This window comes from Martes martes (genome assembly GCF_963455335.1).
Source record: "Martes martes genome assembly, chromosome: 15".
Lineage (NCBI taxonomy): Eukaryota > Metazoa > Chordata > Mammalia > Carnivora > Mustelidae > Martes > Martes martes.
In genome coordinates, this window is record NC_137903.1 from 9,031,345 (window position 1) to 9,049,758 (window position 18,414).

The following is an 18,414-nucleotide window of genomic DNA, read 5'->3' on the forward strand; positions in this document are numbered from 1 at the left end:
CATTTCACACTATCGACTCCCTGATTCCAGCTGTGGAGAACAAACCAAAAAAAAAAAAAAAAAGAAATCCAAGGAAGCACTCATTCAAGGCGTGATTCAAAAAGCAGAGGTGGTTAAGTAGAAGTTCTGAACCAAACCAAACTTCTGGACACCCCGGTAAACTACAAAACTAAAACCACGATCCATGTAGTTATGTCCAGACACTGGTCAGTAAATCTCCAGGTTTGTAGACTGAATCGTCCAGCTCATTGCTTCGACCTACACCTCCTTTTGGCTATGGAGACCAAGTTCCTGTATATTAAAACATATACTAAAACTTATAAACGCTTGCTTTCTCACCTGAAAGCGGCAAAGACACTGGGAAACCACATCTGGCAAGAAGTTTGATCTTGGCTTAAGAGAGGAGATTGGTTTCAGCGGGGTGAATTTTGTAGGCTGGAGAATGATTTTTCAAGTTTCTTGAGCCTTATAAAATTTCCAGTTTCCATCAGAATTGTCTCAGTGTAGGAAAGAATGAGGAGGGCCACCCAGGTCTTTATCTGGGAGTTGCCTGGAGTTCCTACTTGCCCACAGAACTCCCCGTTTTCAAGATAAAAATCCTCCTTAATGAGGACATTGTCTTGGGTTTTGTCATTATTCATCATTAAACTTGTCCGGATCCTTCACTCCAGAAGTAGAGACAAAATGGAGGCAGAATGCCTGAGGAAAGGTCAGGGACAGATTTAAACATGTCTCACTAAGCAAGTCAGCCCATGTCCCTGCTATCAAGCTACGAGGCCAGCTGTCACCCACTATATCCTTACCCTGGCCGCACCCGTCCTCTCTCCAGGGAAGATGTCCAGAGGAACCTCCAGCCCCGTGGAACAGTGAGCAAACATTACTTCCGCGTAGGCCTCCCAGGTACCCCAGGATCCAGAATGGCCCCTGGAGCTCTTGAGGCCAGGAACGGGCAAAGGAAACCATCTGGGGAACACAGGCTGGTGAGGTCGCAGTCCAGACTGGAATGTTGGTGCCTGCAGACACCCTGCCCTTGGCACCGTCTGACAGCATAGCTCACTGGTGAAGAGGGTGGGGATGATGTCACACTAACCTTGGTCTGCTTCCCAAGGCTTCTGTTCTCTCAAGGGAGACCTTGAGCAACTCTCTGACCCTTGGTTTCTTCCTCTGTAAAATGAAGAAAGGCCACTTACTTGATAAGACGATGGTGAGGATTAAGGCAGTTCGAATGTTGAAACACAAACAGCCGTCAAGGAATTAGAGTTATTTTGATCATCCTTTATAGGTGCCTCGAATAAAGCAGCTGTAATCGAACCTGTCGCCCTAACAGAGATGTCCCCAGAGCCTTAGCTTGTGGATTGACTTAATTTTTTTTCCACTGAGCGATTTCTGCACTTTGAATTATACGCCAAAGCGGGTGCGTGGCACAAAGCCGGGGCGTCAGTTCAAGCCAACATGGAAATTGCCTGAAAAACAAGTGAGAGACACAGCCTCAAATGGCACAGAAGCCTGATTCCTACTAGCAAGGTAAGGTCAACGTGGCTCTAGGAAACACCCTCACTAAGGATATTCTAAAAGAAAACCAGCCTTATAACTTACAGATACAAACTAAAAGTGACGTCAGGTTAAGGAAATGTCATGCAATCATTTTTTCAGAGGTCGAGTTAGGAGTTACATTGAACTTGAGATTAGCACATCAACTCTTAATACATGAGGGCTGGGGCGCCTGGTGGCTCCGTGGGCTAAGTGTCTGCCTTCAGTCCAGACCATGATCCCAGGGTCCTAGTTTCGGGCTCCACGTCAGGACCCCTGCTCAGCGGGGAGTCTGCTTCTCCCCCAATCTCCCCCTTCCTTTGCCCCACCTCCCCCAACCTGTTCTTGTGCTCTCTTGTTCGCTCTCAAATAAATAAAACCTTTAAAAAAAAAAACAAACATGAGGGCTTACAACATGTTAACATGCCTTGAGAAAGGTATACAATATTTTAAAGCTTTTAAAAAACACTCTGTTGATGATATGTTTGCACCTCTGAAGTTCTTTCTACCTAAACGGAATAAAGATAAACTCCAGCTACCAACGCGATGACCAATCACCTTCGTGGGAAGTGGGGAGAGTGCCTCTGCCTTCCTTCAAGGACTGAGATGGGGCCCGGAACGCATTTAGCCCAGCACCTTGGATCATGGTAAGTGTTCCCAGTCAAGGAACTAAAGAGCAAGCCACGGATTTGCCACGGACGCTGTGGGCCTCCAGAACCAACAGACCTGGGCTGGGAAATGATGTGAATTGATTCCTTCTCTATGAAGATAAGTCTCGTGCCAACAGGGGAAGATAGAGATTGCAATTTAGAAAGCCGGCAGGAGACACCTCAGGAGTAAAGCAGGGAAACGCTGCTCATTACTTGGTGGGGAGCAGAACCCCCACCCACTTCACTGCAAACATCCTACCACGCAATGGCTATGCTCAGAGCTGGTCAGGTGCCACCAGGACCCTGCGGACCCCATGGTCCATCTGGAGAGAAGCCCTGGGGGGGTTGAGGAAGGGACTTCAGTTAACTCTTGAGCGCAGACTCGGCTGGAGAGAGCTGTCGGGTCTTTTTTTCTTTTTAAAGATTTTATTTATTTATTTGATAGAGAAAGAGAGATAATGAGAGAAGAAGCACAAGGAGGGGGAGTGGGAGAGGGAGAAGTAAACTCCCCTCTGAGCAGGGACCCCGACGTGGGGCTTGATCCCAGGACCCTGGGATCATGACCTGGCTTGAAGGGAGATGCTTAACCGACTGAGGCATGCAGGAGCCCTGAGAACTGTGGTGTTTAAAGACAGAGCCAGAAATCAGAAGCCGTTCTTCTCCCCAGTAAGAAACAGGCCTTCGTCTGTCCCAGAAATTCCCAGGACAGGGGCATTCTGATGGATAACAACAGGAGAGGGCCCGTGAGAGCTCCCAGGTTATGTTCCCACTGTGCTATGAAAGCCCATCACCTTGACTTACGCCTTTTGGGGTTTGTTTTTTTGCCTCTGAAATATACCTGGCGGATTATGTGTAGAAGCTGAGTTTCAGAAGAAGGGCTCGAGATACTCAGGATAAAGGACAGGATGACCAACGGTCCTGGTTTGCTCAGGACTATCTGAGTTTTAGCATGAAAAGTCCCTCCTCTTGGAAAGCCCCTCAGCCCCATGCAAATCAGGACATCTGGTCGTCCTAAAGAACTATTATAAAATACCGCAAAAAGACTGCGATTCGGGATGGATCAAGTTCATGGCAGACAGAGATAATACACAGTGAAAACGAGGTGACAATTTTTCCTCAATATAAGTTTAGGGTGCCAGACACAAGGACTCAGATAATGCACATTTCCTCTAATAAAGACCACCGTGTTGACCATGAAAGCCAGGAAGCAGGAAACTTGGAAAAACAGTAATAGTGAGAAGGCACATATCGGGCACTCACCATATGCTGGGCACAGTTCGAAAGCTTCACATAAATTAAATCACTTAACATAAATTAAATCCTCAACAGCTGTATGATAATCTTCTGCATTTTACAGATTAAAAAAATGGAGACACAGACATCATATACACAAGAAATGTACATGATAGAGTTGGAGTTTGAAACCAGGCAGCCTGGGGCCAAAAGTCCATGCTTTCAAACAGCTCCCACATGTATCTGTAACAACTCATGTTTCCTGAGCTGCAGCTACGGCCCGTCATGGTGCCAAGTAAGGATGCTCTCCGTAGAGCAGCTCCCATAACCCTCGCAACAGTCTGTCCGGGTTAGGGACTTTATCTCCTCTTTCAACTACTATTTCCTGAGCTGATGCTTGTTCAGAAACTGTAGTATTACATTTTTACAGGGGAAAGAGGATGAGGGTTTGGGCCAAAGGAATAGCAGTGAACGTGGAAGATGGAAGTCAGAGGCCGGACCTGAGAAAAATGTCTGAAGTGAAAACATCAGAACTCAGGATTGTTTGAACATGGGGAATGCAGGAGCCAAGTCAAGGATGACTCCAAGATTTTTTTACTCGAGGGACTGGGTGGATGGTCATCCATCCACCAAAAACAAGACCAGAACAAGTTCTGCTTGAAGGGGAAGATAATGAGTTCAGACTGGGGCATGTTAAGTTTCGGCTACTATGGGGCATTGCACGTAGATGTGGCTAGAAAGTTCCGGAAACATGTCTGGAGCTTAGTCTCGATGGCTGGGAGCCAGTATCCTAGACTTAGTGATTAAAGTCACAGGTGTAAATAAGATTACCCAGAGAAGAGAAGATGACAAATGACAGAGGCCTAAGAAATGTCAACATTTCAGGGGGGAGCAGAGGAGAGCCTGCCAAGGAGGTCATGAAGATTCAAGAGAGGTGGGGAGAGAACCAGGAGACAGTGTTCGTCTGGAAACCAAGGGAGGGACAGGTGATGGCAGAAGGACCAGAGCTACAGAAGACAAACAGGAGGACAGTTAGAACAGCTCATCGGGACCAGGGTCCATCTTGGGACTGAAGACGCGGGCCAGAACGTGATCAGACAGCAGCAAGGGAAACTGGGTTCCAACTCAGCCTGCTCCCGAACTTGGTGGTCTTCACGTCCCTCAGCCAGGAATGAAATCAACCTCAAAGCTTGGGGTTAAGGATAGGCCTGTCCCTGGGAAGCTGGGGACTCCCGCTGCTGACTCTGAAACTTAAAGGAGCGGCCACTGCGGTCGACACATTTATTCTCAGCTGCTTTTGCAGGCCAGAAGATTAGTCCTAAAGAGCCACCAAAACAAAACCCAACTCAGAAGCAAACAGATTTTTTTTTTTTTTTCAAAAATCCTTTCCTTCCATAGCAGAAGAGGAACAGAGAAAGTAGTTCTAGCAAACAAAATTCGCTGGGCCAGGTTTTTGGCTGCCGGACCCTTGACCCCTGACCCCTGACCCCAGGCTGAGAATGCCAGAGTCTTATTAACATCAGCAAAGTATGCGTGAAGAGACAAGCTTTCCAAGGTCTCATTCCATTGCCAAACCCGAAGAGCTCCCCACTGACCTTGAAGCTTCGGAAGATATTTCTCCCTTCAGGATGACAGAGAAAAGACAAAACCATCACTGGCTCGTGAGGCAGCTGCTTTTAATACGCCCTGGGGAGAAAAATCTGGAAGTTAAGAGCTGAGCTCAGGAGAGATGTGGATGCAACTCTGACCCGCATTCAACTCCAGGTGACTCGGCTCAGGAAGAAAAAACATGTTATTTGAAGTCAGATGTTTGACCTTTTTTAGGGGAGTTGTCCATTATTTGTGTCCACACCCTGTAACTGGTGTTGCCTGGGCATTCTTTAGGCTCCGAAACCAGCCTCTGCATCTAAGTCTGTGTGATCATCCAAGCTTCACGAGCTCTCCCCACTAGCCCACCACACTTCATTTTTCATGTAGCCAAAGGATCAAGCAGAACATTCCTGCAGGGAGAGACACCGCCCAGGCCTGCCCACACCGCCTCTCTCCCGGGCTGATAAACCCCCATCATAAATTCCGCCACAACGCGAGGCTTCGACCTGCTATCAGTATGCTTTTCTCTTGGCAACACACCAGCTCTGTCCCATGAGATAAATCCATTATTTTCAGAGTCCTAGAAGCTTCCTGGGGGTCCGGGAGGAGGAAGAGGAGCCTCCCCGGCCCAGGGTAAACCATCTTCCATTGCCATCTGCAGTCCTCGGGCTAACATCTCATTCTGGCTCCTTCCCGGGTCTCCTCAGTGGTTCCGCTACAGAGCGACACGGTACCTTCCAGACTTCCACTTTGCCATCCCCAACCCCCTTCCCAGCTGTTGTCAAAGCAACAGCATCATTCACGGGGAAGTTCGAGGAGGAGAATGGTGAGGTGGGAGGGATGGGCTCGGAGAAAGATGTACTGAGATAAGAAAAGCGTTCGGTCCTTGTAGACTACAGTACCAGAACACTGGGCTATGCCTGCCCTCGGCTCTCGGACCTGGGACTGAACTCTAGAATTCATTGGCTTCAACAGGTTCTCGGGTCTGGATCAGGAGAAAGAGAAAGAGGTGCGGGACTCTCCTGGACACTCGCTCGCACATTGTGGGCTACCTGCCCTCCTTCATCCAAACACCTTGACTCAGCTTGGTCTGCGTCCTCTCCTCCTGTTCAGTGACCCCGCCGGGAAGAGACAAAGAGGCTGCCCGAGCCCTTTGGCTGCTTTGGCAGAGCGCGGAACCTCTGAGCTCCTGCATTTAATCCCAGCTCTTTACAATTCCAACCATTTTTCCCAAACAACTCACTTTTTCTGGTCATGTCAGCAACTACTTTTGCATGATTAAGTGAGTCCGCCATACAGATGAGCCAGCTCGGCTGTGGGGGCTGCCAAAAGAAAAACCCCAACTGATCTGGTGTTTTTCATCTTATTGACAAGAACTTAATTCAGTCAAGCTGCACTTCATGTTGGCAAAGCTTCAAACCTCAGGAGAAGGGGAATCGCAATGCCACCTATACAACTGGAAGATGGGTCTGGAGGCCATGCTGATGAGCATTATTTTCAGAAGTCGCAACTTTTGAAAATAACCTGTTTAAATGTTGCAACAGGGATCCACAGTCTTTGCAGAGAGGTTATAACATCAAATGGCCATTTGGTTCCTTCTGGATTCCCCGCTCTCCAGCCTCCCCCGCCCCCTGCCACCCAATGCACAATTTTAGAAAATCTGGAGAAGCTAGAATTTCTTTTAAAATATCTAAAATTAATTTTAGGGGAGACTGGGTGGCTCAGTCGGTTAAGTGTCTTTCCTTCAGCCGAGGTCATGACCTCAGGGTCCCGGGATGGAGCCCCTGGGTCAGGCTCCCTGCTCAGTGGGGAGTCTGCTTCTCCCTCTCCCTCTGCCCCTCCCCCCGCTTGCACTCTTTCTCTCTTGCTCAAATAAATAAAAATCCTTAAAAAATAAAAATAAGGTTAATTTTAGGTGATTATGCTTTCAGATTTTTTGTAATACCTTTCTGTTCCCTCAGATACTTAGGATTTCTCCCCCAAAAAACAATCAAGGAATCAATTCTCTGTCCTACAGTTAAAAACTGATCTTACCAATGCTGAGAAGGAAATGGAGTTTTTCATCATTCAGGGTTATCACTAGGACAACATACATGATATGTGTAGACAGGGTTTTGAACGTATCCTATGTTCTGGGCTATCCCCGCAGCTCCAGCTTCTGGCCCCTCCTCAGAGAAAGCCGCACGAGAGCTTCATGGGTTCTTATGGAAAGAGGGGCCAAAGAGAGAAATTCTTCCATTCTTCCCTGACAAAATGTCTTCTGAGAATCCTGGCTAACACTTATTGAGCTTTTATTATGTGCCAGGTCCTACTCTAAATATATTCGCAAATTTAATCCTTATAACTACTTTCTGAAAGTGGTACCATAATTCTCTCCAGATACTTATAGATGGAAAACCTAAAGCACAGAGAGATCAAGCAATTTTTCCAGAGTCACACAGTGAATAAGTGACTGTGCCAGGATTCTAGCAAAGGAAGTCAGAGCCCAGAGTTCATGTTCTTAACTTCCGCCTCCCAGCAGCTCTCAGAACTGAACATGAACAAGCAACTGGAGGGATTATTAAAACACAGATTTCTAGGGGCACCTGGGTGGCTCAGTGGGTTGGGCCTCTGCCTTGGGCTCAGGTCATGATCTCGGGGTCCTGGGATCGAGCCCCACATCGGGCTCTCTGCTCGGCGGGGAGCCTGCTTCCCCCTCTCTCTCTGCCTGCCTCTCTGCTTACTTGTGATCTCTCTTTCTCTGTCAAATAAATAAATAAAAATTAAAAAAATAAAATAAAATACAGACTTCTAGGCCACACACCCAGAGTTTCTGATTCAGTAGCTCTGGGTGAGGCCTGAAGACTGAGACTTCCAGCACATTCCCCAATAATGGTGATGATGTTGGACCACACATTGAGAATCACTGGTTATGTTTTGGCCCGTAGAGAAAACTCTCGCTAGAACCCTTTCTTCAACCCCACATACTCCTCCAATACAGGAAAAAAAAAAAAAAAAAAAAGCTCAATGAAACCATTAGCTATACTACATAATCTCATGAGATCAATCAACCAGCCAGTGTTTTGGGCGGCCGTGACAAGGTCTCCGACTGCAACCGTGCTACGTCAAACTGGGGGACATCCAGAGCAAAATCACAGCCTTCTCAATGGCGTGTCTCTGGACTACTGATGGAACAGGCAGCCCACCGAAGATGACCAGACAACATGTGTCCTCTTCTCTCTTCTCTCGCTACTCACTCCTTTGTTGATAACACATTGTTTCTAGGCCATGAGTGTTATTCAACCAAGCGAATCTCACCTGTTAGTTAAAACTTCCTCCCTAGATATTTGGAAAGTTAGCTCTCTCCAAGTGAATACAGAAGTGCCTTCACATTCAGAATCACTTCAGGGCATGCAGGACCACACAATACACATACATGGGGGAGGCAAGCAGAGCAAAGACAAAATAAACCCTACGCAATTCTCTAAGATAAAGCTAGAGCAAAGCTTGTACACAGAAACACAACCTGTAAGACAAACTCAAAGAAGGAAACCCAGTAGGTTCTGAGACTTACAGTTTTGGGGAAACTCTTTCACACACTGAGATCCAAAAGATCTCTCCTTCACTAGGAAGGAAGACAGCATCAGGTGGTCCACCACGTTCTCCACAACATCCCCACACAAAATACAGAGAATCTATTAGAATAGTCCTCAAAGGATACTTGGGGTTATAATATTCCCCAAAATATGGACCCCTGGTCTCCCATGTCAAGGTAAATGCCTTACCACAGGAGGCTGGCAGTCAAGACTTGAAAACTAAAAACACTTTGAGTAGTTTGGTTCTTCGATATCTATACCAAAATATATATCTGAAGAACTACAACTGCACTTCTTTCCAAATACCCCATAATTCTGATACTTTTGCCACTGCCTTTCTAATTTTTAATTGTGTGTGTGTGTGTGTGTGTGTGTGTGTTTAAGTAGGCTCCACATCCAACATGGGGTCTGAACTCATGACCCTCTGATCAAGAGTCTCATGCTCTACCTACTGAGCCAGTCAGGTGCTCCTTGCTACTGCCCTTCTATTCAACTTAACTAAGTCTAATTTAATTTTTTAATACTTGAAGATAATTATTACATTGTAATGGTGAAAGTTATTGCACATTTTCTTTAAAAATTATTTTTGAATCATTTTAATTTAAAAACATTAAGTTTTTAAATTAATTTTTAATCTTTAATTAAAATTTTAAATATTTTAAAATTTAAATTTAATTGTATTTAAAATTAAATTTAAATTTTAAAAAATTTAAATTTAAATTTAAAAATTAAAATAATTGATTTTTAATTAATTTAAAATTCTTAAATAAAAGAATGATCTTTTACGAAAACTTTTTAGTCCAGTTTTCTTAGAAGATTCATCATTAAGTACTCCCATCAAATAATCCATTAAGTAATCTAAGTCATTGACACTTTTCATTCTGACATTTTTTAGTACCGTTTATAGCATTATGAAAATCACTTAGACCAAATGTCAGAAGTCTGAGACTCTAATCCTGTCCGTAGTTTAGTGGCTATGTGGCTTACCTTCTCTTGACCTTGGTTTTCTCATGTGTTAAATGGAAGAAAAGAAAACTCACCCCACAAATATTCTCATGAACTAAGACAGGAATTAAAAAAAAAAAGCCTTAAGGAACACATATATGAATTTGAATTGAATTATAATAAGTGAAAATTCATTTGATGGATTATAATTACGATAATGATCCTAACTAATGGTCACTGACTTGTTTTCCTCCAGAGGTAATAATGCATTTCCATGGAAGAACAGGTGTGTGCTCCCCACCCGTGGTCCCTGGGGCTATAGGGGAATAGGGACAGACTCAGGCCAAGGGCCAATGAGAGGGGAGGAGCGCTTCGGCACAGCTCAGCCAAGGTTGCTCAGATCCAGAGAGTGAATTCAACGAACACATCTGCACCAGTCATTGGAGCCCAGGGACCTGGTGGGTACCAGAGCCAATGTACAAAGAAAACAGGGTGGGAGAATGAGGGACACAGAGGCAAAAACAAAAACAATGAGTTGATGTGGGAAGACAGGAGACAGTCTGAAAACACTCCAGTGGTGACAAGCCAAGGTCCACAGCTCTGCTTTCCATACCTCTCAGTCCATTTGCTGGAAGCAACCAAGGCTGTTTAAATGGACAGGACGCTGTCACACAGATCCTTTCACTGAGCTCACCCTACAATCAGCGGCAGATGCTTGCAAGCCTACCAGGAAACATGGAAGTACTAATAGGCAAGCCCACGTTTCAGATTTGAACTCACCAAGCCAGTGTCCTTACTGAGGCCCTCAGTCTCAGGGTGAAGACACTAAACTCTGCAAGAGACGTGTTACTACTAATAGTAGTAACTATTTGCAAATAGTTTGCAAATAGTTGCAAAAAGCAACATTTGCAAATGCCTTGCTTATGTATACACATGCTTCTCTTATATACATTAGAACAGGGTGGAGTTTATCCCGAGGATAACCCCTCTCTCATTCACTGGTGTTCTAATGTGTTTCCTGAACTAAGAAGGAAAAAGTGGGGTAACACCTAGTGGTCTGGGACATGCATGTAATCTAAGGGTTGCCCCTGAGAGTGTACCATGTGCTCAGTACAGGGAGAGATGGCTGGAAACCACCACTAGATCCAAGCAAGCTGGGTAGCCTCATGGAGAGGACACAAGAGCTGGCATGGAATCACTGTGGATGGGCCTGCTAATGTATTTCAGAGAATCAGGGTAGGGTACCAATACCCAAGGGCTCTATGCTCACGATGGCAAAGAGCAGAATCCAGCTAATTATACATGGTCCTCCATAACCCTGAGCTAATGACCCATACTGATGTTGATCATAAATCTCTCATCCTAAAAGAACTCAAATTCATAATTCGGCTTCACTCATTTGGAATTTTTTTATATAACACTAGTAGTCAGATGGTGATTGCCAGAGTAGAAAAGTATTTAATCCAATTCTCTTTTTGAATGACTCATTTCCAATTTATGTACTCATGTAGCGGTCGGCCTCTGAGATGGCACTGAGTGATCCCCATCTCTTGGTATCACACCCTTGTGCAATCTTCCCCGCACTGTATCAGGGTTTCTTGGTGTGATCAACGAAATATGGCACAAGTGATGACGTGTAACCTATGCTAGGTCATGAAAGACATTGCTGTTTCTGCCTTGCCCCCTCAGGTCTTGTTCTGGAACATGACCATGACACTAGCTGTCATGCTGTGAGCGCTCAAACAGTGTTATAGCAAGTTTCACTAGAAAGGGGACTGAGGTACCAGTTTTCCAGCCATGTGGGTGCACCATCTTGAAAGCAGGTCGTCCAGCCCCAGGCTCACTTCAGATGACTGTAGACTCAGCTGACAGCTTGACTGCAGTCTAGTGATCGTCCCTGAGCCGGAACCACTCAACTAATCCATTTCCAGAAACTATAGAAGGTAATAAATGTTTATTGTTACATTAAGCCAGTAAGTTTGGGGATAATTTGCTATGTAGCAATAGATAACAAATATATAACTGATGTGCTAATTACAAATTACTTTTTATCATTCATTCAAACCAGATACTCAAGGATTTTTTTTTATTTTCCAAAACTTTTTAAGAAATTTAATAAAGACTTGTTACTAATTCTCTACACATAGTCCAAATGAGCTTCAGGTTTTATTGCACATACGTGAACCTGTTTCTTACTTTGACCAATTGGAAATATTATTTATTTGGGATTAGAGTCTGTTTTCTATTGGTGACCCCTCAGAAGTCATCTAAAATGTGGCCCATTGTATGTTTGTGTATGGTCTATAACAATGTCTAGTGTGCTAAATGGGACATGAATAAATAAGTTATTCGCACTTACTTTAAAAGCCACAGGGTCTCATCAAAAGAATTTTATATCGAAAGAATTTCTTTTCCTGCCTTGTATTTGGCAGAAAGGTTTTAGGGTACCAAGAAAGACGGGGCAACATGGGTGATCTCTGAGGATTTTTGTCACTCTAAAATAGAGCAAAAGATTTCAGAATTCTTCTTCTTTAGCAAAAATCAGGAGAGAAATTCTAAGACCCAAACAATTAAGTCACCACAGGAAAGGTACAAACCACAGGCATTGGTCAGAGAATATCTTTCTGCTTAGGCCAACATATCATCCTGAAGGACTACAGACTCCATTTCCTAGGGTGTCATGTTATAGTCGGATCTGTGTGTTCTGAGAACATCTGACACAGCAACATCTGGGAATCAACAGAAAAAACATCTTCCAAAGTCAGTATAAGCCCTGTTTACATTGTTGCCATCCTGAATTATACATTCCCCTTTAATTAGTGCAAATAATCAAAAGCTAGCAATATTTACAAAAGTCTTAGTTATGATTTATTTTCCTCAAGAAAGAATTATACCCATCCATTGCAGATTGGGAAATAAAAGAAATCAGACTCTAATCAAGATTGTGGCCTAAAGGAAAAAAAAAAAAATAGGGCCATCCAGAGGGCACTTCCCAAACATTCCAGCATGGGTTTCTCCCCTCGAATACTTCTGGCACCCCTTATTTTCTGATGAGGATTTACTTTTCATCCCTCCACCTCCAGGAAGCCTTCCTGGTACCTAGACTGTGTGAAGGACACTTCCTGTAAGCAGCCCCTCCACACAATAAATATTTTAAAGGCTTTGTTCCTGTTTAACTAGTTTTAAGACCCTAGTGCCTAGCCCAGAGCCTGACACATAGTAGAAACAAATAATATGTATTGACTAAAGTATACATTGGACCCATGATTTTTTTTAAAGATTTACTTTAGAGAGAAAGAGAGAGCACAAGCGTGGGTGCACGTGAGTGTGTGGAAGGACAGAGGGAGAGAAGTTTCTGTGCTGAGCACAGATGCCACTGCAGCGGCTCCATCCCGCAGCCCATGAGATCATGACCTGAACCGAACCAAGAGTCAGAGGTTCAACCAACTGAGCCACCCAGGCTCCCCATGGACCCATGATTTTCATATAATATTTTGCTCTTCCTCATATTGTATTTATTAGACAATTCCTTTTTATTCATTTTTTTCTCTGCCAACCCCCCTTTATCGCTCTCATTCTAAAAGTCTATGTTTTGCTAAGTTTCAATCAGCACAAGGCAAAAAATAGGACAAAAGTCTCCACCCAGAGTGTGAGAATATTACAATCCAAAAAATTACCATGTAACTTTATACCCACTATGATGGCTATAAGCAAAAACAGAAAATAACAAATGTTAGTAAAGATGCAGAGAAATTGGAACCATCCCATATCGCCAGTCTGAACATCAAATGACTCAGCCAGGCAGGAAATCAATTTGGTGATTCCTCAAGAAGTAAAACAGGAAAGTGCCACATGACCTGACAATTCCACTCCTCCTCACATGCCCCAAAGCACAGAACACAGGTTGTTCAAACAAAAACTTGAACACAAGCATTCATAGCAGCACTGTTCACAGCAGCTAAAAGGTGGGAACAATCCAAATATGCAAGAACTAATGAATGAATTGATAAAGAACACATGGTTTCTCTGTGCAATGGAATGTTGTTTGGCCATAAAAAGGAATGAAGTTGTGATCCGCATCGCAGCATGGAGAAGCCCTGAAAACAGTAATGCTAAGAGACAGAGGCCAGCAACAAAAGACCACAAAATTCGATTTATGTGAAATGTCCAGAACAGATCTATAGAGACAGAAAGTAGATTAGTGGAGGGGCACCTGGTTGGCTCAGTCAGTTGAGCATCTGACTCTTGATTTTGGTTTAGGCAATGATCTCGAGGTCCTGAAATTGAGCATCATGTAGCACTCCACGTTCAGCACAGAGTCTGCTTGTCCCTCTCTGTCTGCTCCTCACCGCCCCGCTGCTGCTAAAATAAATAAATATTTGGGGGAAAAAAAAGTAGATTAGTTTTTCCTTCACATGCTTCAGAGTGGGCGAGAGTGGAAGGATCGGTGGGTTGCTAAAGGGTAAGAGGCTTCTTTCCCACCCTGGCTGAGTCTTCAGTGAGATCATCACCCATGTAGTCTTATCTACACTTCATGTCTCAAGCAGACTTGTTGACTTGGTCCAGGGTTTCCTTCCAGGTCCCAGAAACTGTGGGTAATTGTTTGCATTCTCCATTTCACATGTGCCAGATAATGAACTTGGGCCCAAAATGGAGAAGGGCAGGTGGTGAAGTAGGAACTAAACCAGGTCACCATTAACACCCTGAGACCCTCTTGTGCGTGCTAGAGAAGTCTGGTCCCCTAACCATCCAGACACCTGCTGAGCCCTTGCAGTCAGTCCCCTTGCAGTTAGTTCCAGTCCTCGGAGACCCTGAAGGAAGAGCGACACACTCTACAGTAGGGACCTCATATATACCCTCGACGAGCCAGGCTACGCAGCCCCCACAGGCATGAAGCTCCTTGAGAACAGGGACCACCTGGATTGGCCAGGATTAGATGCAACCACATATAATGGAAAGCCCCAAATAACGGAGGCTTAAACACAAAAGGTTACTCTGCCACATAAAAGAGGTCTTTGGGGAGGTGATCTATGATTGACAGGAAATCAAACAGGAACTAAATTCCTGCTCCTTCTCTGCTCCACCAACTTCAGTGTGTGGCTTCCACATTTATGGCCCGAGATGGCTGCTGAAGTTCCAGATATCACATGTGAATCCCAGGCAGCAGGAAGGAGAAGAGAAAGAAACAACACGGCACGCTTCCTGGTGAATCAGCAACGTTTAAGAGTCTTCCTGGAGATCCACGGGAAGATTAAATTTGGATTTCAAGGACCAGAAGAACATGGTCACAGGGCTACAGGAAGGAGAAAGGGAAGCTTAAAAAAAAAAAATTGTAGCTTTGAACTGGGTACCTTGCTACCCTCAATGATGCAGGAGTTCTGTTGGTCAGGAATAAGGGGGAATGGATGCTGGGTAGACACCTGCAGTGTCAGCCAAGCCAGCCCTGTGTCTTCTGGGGTACCCTGCACCGGCCCTGCAAGAAGCCTATTAAATGCTGTTGATTTGATCTGATCAGCAGCAGCCGGGAAGGTTGATCTAGAAGTGACTTTGCTTTCTCCTTGCATAAACAAGCAGTTCTCTAGTCTGGCCCATGGTACCGGGGCTAAGCAAATCCAGTCTTGCTGAATTAGGAATTGGTCAAAAACATTTGATATTTTCTCTTGGAAACCACAGCTCTGTGTGAAAATGAAAGGAAATTATTTCAATTCTCTAAACCACCCAGGCTTCTCCATTAGGTTAGAGATGAAAAGTGTGTTAATCTGTCCTCAAACTCACCCCATGATTCTCCCACCCACAGACCCACACAGACCGATGGAAAGTAGTCATATCTGAAGGGGTATGGGGTCAAGAGTAGGTAACTGGTGTGCACTAACAGTACTACTGAGAACATGCCCCTTCTCTCTATGGGGAGACCCTGCATACAGATCCCCTCAGGAGAAGACAGACTCATGGACTAGCTCTTGTCCACCCCTTGTGTTTGTAAAAACTCTTTGCCAGTAGGGAAGGGAAAGGAGACGCCAAATGAGAAAGTGACTTAGGCAATTCTGAAGGCAGAACTTTCAATCTGGGTCCCAGCTCTCAGTCCATTGCTCAAATCAATACAACCCAAACTAATATTGAAAAAGAAAAAAAGCCCACCACGGAGAACCAAACGTTTGAGATTTGGAAACATTTTACATCGCTATCCACACTGATTTAGTTATCCAGACCCAAGTTTGATTCTTGATTTTATCTTGCCTTGCCTTGGTCTCTATGAGGTCATCAGTTTAAGTCAATCATTACTTATCAAAAGCTTGCTCAGTGATCAGCACTATGTTATGAGGGGGTTACAGAAGGACCACAATACGGCTATTGTTATGATATACGACCATGAATTAATGAGGTTAATTTTTAATCAAATACACCACACACGATATATATATCCATGTGAACAGCACCTCATCTTAGGAAGATCATAGCCCCACATAGTGTCATGGCTCAAAATACCTTCAGAATTCATTCTTGGGACTTCTTTTCAGTAGATGAACTGAATTACATTGTGTGCCTATGATAGCCACTGGGTCTGTTTGCTTTGAGAATGGAATATCTCTTTCGGGACAAGCCAAAGTCATTCAGAACCAGGGCTGGTAAAAACAGGTGGATGGATGATCAGTTTAGGTCCCTGGTGACATTCTGTCAGCCCAGGGCAGTCTTCCCCCAGACCTCTTTATCGGTAACAGAATTATCTTTGTGGGTTTAGACCAGTGGTTCTCAAACTTTAACATACATCAGAATCACATGGAGGGCTTGTTAAAACAGAGATGTCTGGGTCCAATTTCTGATTCTTCAGGTCTGAGTGAGGCCTGAGAATTTGCATTTCTGATAAGCTCTCAAGGGATGCTGATGTTACTGGTCCAGGAACCACACTTTGAGAACCACTGCTTTAAGACAGCTATTTTAGACATAGTTGCCCTTGATCTTACCTGATATAAATCATCCTTGCTCTCAGAGAACTTCGTTACTGCTTCTCCTACTGAGTTCTTCACACTTTATGGCCTCGCACGTTCCAGGTATGCAACTGGTCATGTGGCCGTGGTCCCTATCAAGAATCTGTCACTTTTCATCCAGAGCCACAGAGGACAGAGCTAAACTCTATGATGGAAAGGGCTCACAGGCATCTCTGTGATTACAATGAGCCTTGCCTAGCACTCGGGCAAGTCACAGGTTAGGGACAGAACATCCAGGGAAGGGATATTAATTATCATTTAGTCTGACTCTCTCCACTCCTCTCATCTGAGAGTGAGGAAACCAGATGACCCAATAAGTTCACCCAATTGAACCCAAGTTCAAGGTCACCCAGTAAGTTATAGTAAAGTTATATGATCCATGAAAAGGCATCCAAGTCATCTTCTGTCTACAGAGAACGGGATCGTAAGCTCACACAAGCAGTGCCGAATGCAACAAAAGGCAGGTCTAATACGGGGTATGTATCCCCTGAAAATAAACAGTGCAACTCAGACTGCATATTTCTACCTCTTCAATCCTAGAATAACTTTGATGGGAAGCATCAATATTTACCCCCTCCCCCGTGATGAAATAGTCCTCATACTTAAGACATACCCGTTGGTTCCATCTCCAATGATAAACCCTCATTTCTAGGAGATGACAGGGGGAGGTGAAGTGAAGGTCAGCTAGAATGCACATCCTGCCACTTCTTTGGTGTAAACATTCACTATCCGTAGTGAACGTCCAGATGTCAGCAGAGAAACGGTCAAGAAACCACGAAGAACTGACTTCGCTGACCCCCACTGATGTTCTAAGCTTCGGTGCAGTGTCAACATCTGGTCTCAAGCTCTGTTCAATCTGGTACCAATTGACGGGATGGCACTGATGCTTTCGAAGCCACATGAAAGGACGAGGCTGGGGGGAGGAGGTGTGGGGGGTGGCAGAGTCTTCGAGGTAGGAAGAAAGCTGGAAAGTTCAGGGAGGACAGAACCTGGGAAGCCTGGTTTCTGTTTTATTGTCTGCCCCCTCCGGAGCTGGCTGTTTAGGACAACGGGTCAGGCCCGGAAACCACAGGCATTTGTCCCCGAATACCTTGTTCCATTTGCTCAGCCTCACAGTACCCACCCCTATCTCTGCCCTAAAACAGTCCACAGACCCTATGGGAAAACTACTAACAACCCCTCCCTTTTTCACCACCATGAGTTTTGTCCCTTTCTGCAACCCCCCAAACCTGCTGGAACCTCAGCTTCTCCAGAAAACCACCTTTGACTCACGTACCTACCTGCCACCCTCCAGGAAACTTTTAGGCATAATTTCTTATGGTGAGTTGAGTGCCTTCTCTATCGTGAGCATTTTATCTTCTGCTTTTACTGATCAAAAGCAGGTGCTTTATCTCCTTGGCGAGCTTTGGCTCATGTTGTTCTCATCATGTGCCCAGTTCTTCCAGTTCCTCCCATTCCCTGTGGGGCACTAACTGTTTAAGTTACCAGGAAAACACAGGTCAGTACTCCTCTAACTGCTCCTCAGTCCCTGCCCCCAACCCCCGCATGTTAGGAGCCGCTCTCAGAATGCTGCAAACAGTTTGGGAAAGCTTGAAAAGATAGGTCAGGGAAAGGTCTGGAGAGACATCTTCAAGAAACCACAAGGGCAGGTGTGCATGGTTGCTATGGTTACCAGACCTTGGCGCTCTAGCCACCTCCTCCTAACGAGACAATCCTCCGTGAAGCACCGAGATGCTCAGGTGCTCAAATCCAATTCAGCCCAAGAGCAGGGAGACCAGTGACAGTCATAACAGCCAGCTTGTCACAGTGTCACAGCCTAGGTAGAGGTCACCAGGGCTGTGAGTGTAACACATGGAAAAAGCCACCTCATAATACTTGTTAAGATTAGAAGGAAATAAACAGTGA